Genomic DNA, 6424 nt, shown 5'->3' with positions numbered 1-6424 from the left:
GATCCCAAACAAATACTGAATTTCCCCAGATTTTGCCCCCATCTGGAGATTGTCAGCTAGGGAAGAAAATTGCACAATAGCCGGGTGTAAACAGAGGGGTTTGTTGTTGTTGTTGTTGTTGTTGTTGTTGTTGTTTTAAAGATTTATTTATTCATGAGAGATGCACACAGACATAGGCAGAAGGAGAAGCGGACTCCCTGCAAGGAGCCTGATGTGAGACTTGATCCCGGATCCTAGGATCACACCTTGAGCCGAAGCCAGATGCTCAACTGCTAAGCTACCCAGGTGTCCCTAAACAGAGGTTAAACAGAGGTTTTGTTTGTTTGTTTTGTTTAAAAAGGACCACAAGCTTTATTAAAAGTAAGTAAAGGTAATATATAATATATATAGATGGCACATGGTGCCAATATTTGCAGATATTATTTGCAGATATTACAATACTCCAATGCATGTTTACAAGTTACACCTTTGCCTTGGCTAAATCTTGAATTGGAGTATTGAATCAATATTCCAATGCATGTTTACAAGTTACACCTTAGCCTTGGCTAAATTTTGAACTACTGCAGAATTTAGCTGTGCCAGAGTGCTGATCTTAGCATGCTTAGAGGTGGCATACTTGTTCTTGATTGTCATGTGCTTTGTAAGCCCACGATTCACCATGACTATATTCTTTAGAACATTTAGAAGGGATTCTTCAGTGTATGACAGATAATGCTGTAGAGTTGGTGTCCATTCACCATTATCGAGAATTTTCAGCGCTAAGCAAAAAGCTCCAGCTGCAATCTGAGAAGGAGGAAAGTGCACCGTATCGTAGTCTAACATAGATAGTTCCATCAGGTATTTGGCCAAAATCTGTTGCTCAACATCAACCTCTCCAATCTTAGATGCTCTCTGAAGGAAATGCAGGGGTGGAGGGCGGCCCAGACCAAAATTTAAAGATCTTAGAATCTTCATTTCCATCTGTCTGATTTGGTGTTTAGTGTAAGTGTTGTCAGTCACAAAGGCAAAGTCACCAATTTCTGGAGGGTACATTTCCTCATATTTGCTTGCAATAAACATGGCAGTGACACCAACCAGCTGCAGCATCTTCTTGGGCACACAGTTATTCTGCATGAACTGGTCAATAATGGAAACAGTCACGTACATGGTCTCCTGCAGTAACCTGAATTTCATTTGAACCTGTACTAGCCAGTCAATTAGGATAGCTCTCATGTTTCTAGTGACTTCACAACCCAGTAGGTATTTTGGTTTGCTTGTTCTTCTTCAAGTTGTCTCAGATAAGCATGAATATCTTTCACATATTCACTACAAAGGTTTGGATGAGCTCCATCTTCTACATCTACATCATACACCTCAAGAATTACATCATAGAAAGCCTGACACAGATATTCTTCTGCAGGGGCACATCTAGATGTTTCCATCCAGCTTGGAGAGGGAGTATCAACCAAAATAGGCTCTGGTGAAAGTTTTTCTCCTTTAACTGGCTCAAGTTCTGGCACAGGTATAGGGGACAGGCTTGGGTGCCTTCTCCAAAGGCTTTGGTATTTTTTTAGCAATGACTTTTCCAGGAACCGAAGTTTTTGCTTCCTTTTTCAGAGGCAGTTTGGCCTGTGGTTGTTCACTGATTTTGTTACCAATGTCTCCCAGAGCAGTTCTTGGCCTCAGGCGGGGCTTGGAGGCTGCAGCAAAGGCCAGAGGCACCCGCTTTGCCCCTGCCATACCTATCTTCACCTTATTTTCAACATTAACTTTTGTGTTCCTGGTGACCCGGAGCACCATGGCCACGTCTTCACTGGGGTAGAGGAGAGCGCGGGAGCGACCAAGGCCTGCGGGTCAACAGCAGGTCCTCCGTAGCACCTAAACAGAGGTTTTTGTACTGACCTAGTCCAGCCTTCTAACTCCTCCACACCGGTGCCCAAGTGGCTTGGAGATCCCCCCAGGAAAGCACACCCATTCCCCATGCACAAGGAGGTGCTGTAGTCCTGGAGCCCTTCCTAAACACTTGAGAAGGAGCACAAGGAGCCTAATTTCCATTAAACAGAGTGGGATCTCAGAATTCTAAGTCACAGACTTGTGTAAGCAGCAGAGTTGGCCTATACTCCAGAGTTTATTTTGCAGTTTCCTCCTGCCCTTCTTCTGTCCAAACATTGAAGAATCAAGATAATATCTGCAAGCCATGGAAATCTTGTAAATAATGATGTTTGCACCAAAGGCACCAAGCCTTTTTTTTAGCCTGCCCCATATACTCATGGCTCCATAAACGGTTATTCTCACCAGAGCCACCAAATGTAGCTGTCATTTAGATTTTCACTTGCCCCCTGGTACTAAAATGTCCGTTTCTGTCATTTAAGTTTTAAAAACTCTCTGGACACCTAGGGAAGTTGTATAACTCAGTGATTAAGAGCACAAGTTTGAGTCCCTGGTTCCAGTTTGTTTAGCCTAGAAGTGGGATTGTTTGATCATATGGTAATTCTATGTTTAATTTTTGGGAGCACCACCATACTGTTTTCTGTAGTGACTTCTGATGTAAAGTTTTAAGTTCAGACTTTCTAATATGGCAAACAGAAAAAGACAAAAAAAAAACAACTGGAGGCAGAACTGACCTTCCCTCATGGAGTCAGATATACAGGCCTTGGTTAAAGATTGAAACCATTATCATCAGCCTTTCTTCTGATATGAGAGTATTGCTTTTTTATCATTTAAATTTTGTCTTATATAGTGATTTTTTAAAACTTAAACTGTATAGACCTCATATGTCCTGGATGTCTGTCAAATGGCCCTCAGGGTTTGAATCTTTGAGAAATGCTGCGTAAACACTGAACAAATGCATACCTCACTCATTTGCCACCTCCTCCAGGGACATTTCCACCCCTCTGCCCAAGGCGGTTCTTGCTGTGCCCTGAGCTCCTGGAGCAGGCCCAAGGAGCAGATAAATGTCTGTTGACACTGCCACTCTCTGAGGTCCTCATATCTTGGGCTGACTCCAGTGTTAGCTTACTGTGTTTGTGCATGCGTTGTACCAGAGCATGAAATATTTTTTAAAAACATGACTCAGAGTACTCCCCGACCCAGATTGGCTTGTCACAACAGGTAACTCGTGGGTATCTGGTTTTACTGACAGGTTCCCCAACAATTAAAAGAGCAGTAATTCATGCTCATTGTGAGAAATCGGACATACAACTGTAAAGAAGAAAGTGAAAAGCAGCTGATAATTCCACTGCCGGGGTAAACACTATTAACATTTAATGGGTTATCCTTTCATATATGTATAGGTATTTACAAAAAATGGGGCATAGTTTATACGTTTATAATTAGAGTTTTACTTAGCAGTACACCATCAACATCTATTTCATTATATTAAAATGGCTTGATTATATTTCTCCGCGCGGATGTGCTACAATATATTTAGCCAAACTCCTATTTGGAGGCCTGGTTTGCTTTCAGTTTTTGAGTAATCGAAATGCTGGGATAAACGCCTGGCTTCTAGATTAGGAGTTTAAGATGCAGTTTGAATTTTATCCACAAGAGGGAAGCAGACCACTGTGAGAAGACATGCTAATGTTTAAAAGCAAAAACAAAAACAAAAACAAAACAAAACAAAAAAAACCCTAGAAAGTTCTTTGGCGAGCATAAGCTCATCCCAAGCTTGTGAGGTAGATATTAATATTTTCTGCATTTTCTAGGTAAGGAAACGATGTGAGGATAATAAGTGACGTATACAGATTCTCACCAACCAGTGAGTGCTAAGGTGGGATTCAAAGCTGTCTTCAACACAGTTGCCTTGCTTCATTTCCCAGCACTTCCAAAGTTGACAACAGTAAAATGTTCTCCCCACGCTCTATTCAGTTCTAGGCACTGTGCTGGCACACTATGCAGAAATAAATAGGAGGATCCCTGCCCCTCAGGGGTCATTATCAGGTATGAGGACAGACTTGCACATAAATAACAGAATGTCTAAATGACCACCAGAATAGAGAAAGCCCAGGAAGGCAGAAAGTCACTTTGCAGCAAGACTAAGCATGACTTTATAAAAGAGACTTGATAACAGTGAGAGTTAAGGTGTATTTAGCATTTACTTTGTAAGAGACACTGTGCTAATTGCTTTATATGCATTTATTAGAAATTCCCCATATGGGGCACCTGGGTGGCTCAGTCATTGAGTGTCTGCCTTCAGCTTAGATCATGATCCTGGGGATCCAGGGATTGGGGATTGGGGATCAAGTCCTATGTCTGGCTCTCTGCTCAATGGGGAGCTTGCTTCTCCCTCTCCCTCTGCCCCTCCTGCCTATTTGTATGCACTCATTCATGCTTCCTCTCTCTCAAATAAATAGAATCTTTAAAAAAAAAAAAAAGTTCCCCCATAGACCTAGAAGGTGTCATCCTTTTTACAGTAAAGAAAATCAATGGTCAGAGAGTTAAAAAACTGGCCACTGTAGAAGAACACTGGAATCCACATCCTTCACGTCGGTTTGACAGGACCAAATAGGGATGGTAGACCTTCAACAGGCAGAACTTGGAAAGAGACTTCTAGGAGAGAAACATGGAAAAAAAGTCCTGGAGTCAAGAAACACAAGTACATTTACAAATGCAAGGGGATCAGTGTGCCTAGAGGGTGAAAAAGGAAGAATCTGAAGAGTTCAAAACTAGAAGTCTGGGAATAGCAAGCCAGGGAGGTCCTACTAGATTTTGTATTCAGGAAGGAACCAATCCAAGAGAATGACATGACCTGTGCCTTATGAAGATTAAGTTACCACATTGCATAAGGGGACAAGGAGACTAGTTAGGGGATTGTTAAAAAAAATCCCAGCCAAAGACAACCAAAGAAGGAATGAGAACTGAATGACATTTCTGAGATAAAAATCCATAGGATGTGACATCTCATTAGATGTTGGGGAGAGAGAAGGGAAAGCTATGATTAAGGTTTCCATGTTCGGGCAACAGGGAGAATGTGAGCATATATTCTAGAGGAGAGGCTGTGGGGAGGGAGAAAGGCATGAGGGACTGGCCTGGGGACAAAACATGTCACTTTTCTTCTGTGAGACTGAGGAAAGAGCCTGAGTGGAGATACTCACTAGGGAGTTGGCAGTAGGAAGCTGGTGCTTTCAATATGGTACCTGAGAGTCACAAGAAATGACCCCAGGGAACTGGCTAGGGAGAATTTATGCTTAAGATTCAGCAGAGGACATTCATACCCCAAAAACCTATAATTCGACTGCCAGATTTCTGTCATAGCTAAATAAAATCACATGTGCACAAGATGTGTGAAGGATGTTCAGGAAGCATTGTCTGTAGCAGTGAAAGGATGGGTGAGAGGAGAAGTGAGCAAATAAACCATAAAACATCCACATTGTGTAGTGGTTAATAATTAAGTAGATTTAAAATGCTAACATGGACAGATTTCTAACACATACAGTGTATGAGGAAAGCAAATTGTAGCACAATAATAATGTGTCATGGGATCCCTGGGTGGCGCAGCGCTTTGGCGCCTGCCTTTGGCCCAGGGCGCGATCCTGGAGACCCGATCAGATCCCACTTCGGGCTCCCGGTGCATAGAGCCTGCTTCTCCCTCTGCCTGTGTCTCTGCCTCTCTCTCTCTCTCTGTGTGTGACTATCATAAGTAAATAAAAATTAAAATAATAATAATAATAATGTGTCATAATATTTATAGGGGAAAAAAGGAGAAAAAAAGCCAAACAACAACAAAATACTGTCACATATATATTTTAAGTGATGCATGTGTGTGCACATAGAAAATTCTGGAAGGATAAACAGACTGCTAATTATGTGAGAGGAGAAGAGTTGTGACAAAAATGGAACACAGAAGGGGTGGAATGGATTTTTGCCTTAGTTATCAAGTTTTAATTTTACAATAAGAATGTAATCATGTATTGCTTAGTGAATAAAAATTCCCAAACTATTGAAAAACAACATAGTTCCAATGAGAATAAGAGAGAATGGGAGAGACAGGGACATATTTCAAGACTCAAGGTAGGGCAATATTAATGGGAACACTGGGAGAAGTTTCTGGAAGTTCCAGGTGAAGGGAGCAAGGATCCTCTGCACTCACCAACTCGGCAGCAACAACCAGCAGGATGAGCCCTGTGAGTCCAGCTAGTTTTCAACACCTTTCAATTATAGCCACAGCTCCTGTGTCCTTGAAAGGTCACCATGTCCTACCACTTGCCTTGGAACGAGATGGTGTTTGTTTTGTTCTTTCTGAGTTGTGACTGTCCTAAGACATTTCATTCAGCTCTTGGGTTTGGACATATCCTCTTTTCCCAGAAATCCCACAGGGTTCTGGTTCTCATTCCAGTCTTTCAGACTGTCTGTAAAACCCACTTCCTTTCATTCCTGCCCCAGTAAATACCTGTCGCGCCTCTTGTTCCCCATTCAAAAATATTCCCATTCCAGGTCGCTTGCTGTG

At 42.0% G+C, this 6424-nt stretch overlaps 1 pseudogene; it reads right to left on the bottom strand.

Moving 5' to 3' along the window:
* Positions 1-528: 528 nt before the first annotated feature.
* LOC112928720 (G2/mitotic-specific cyclin-B1-like) lies at positions 529-1779 on the bottom strand (annotated as a pseudogene).
* Between the last annotated feature and the right edge of the window lie 4645 nt (positions 1780-6424).

The sequence above is a fragment of the Vulpes vulpes genome, chromosome 4 (genome assembly GCF_048418805.1).
Source record: "Vulpes vulpes isolate BD-2025 chromosome 4, VulVul3, whole genome shotgun sequence".
In the NCBI taxonomy this organism is placed as follows: domain Eukaryota; kingdom Metazoa; phylum Chordata; class Mammalia; order Carnivora; family Canidae; genus Vulpes; species Vulpes vulpes.
The sequence above is the reverse complement of the archived record's forward strand: the minus strand, read 5'-3'. Positions and strand labels throughout refer to the sequence as shown.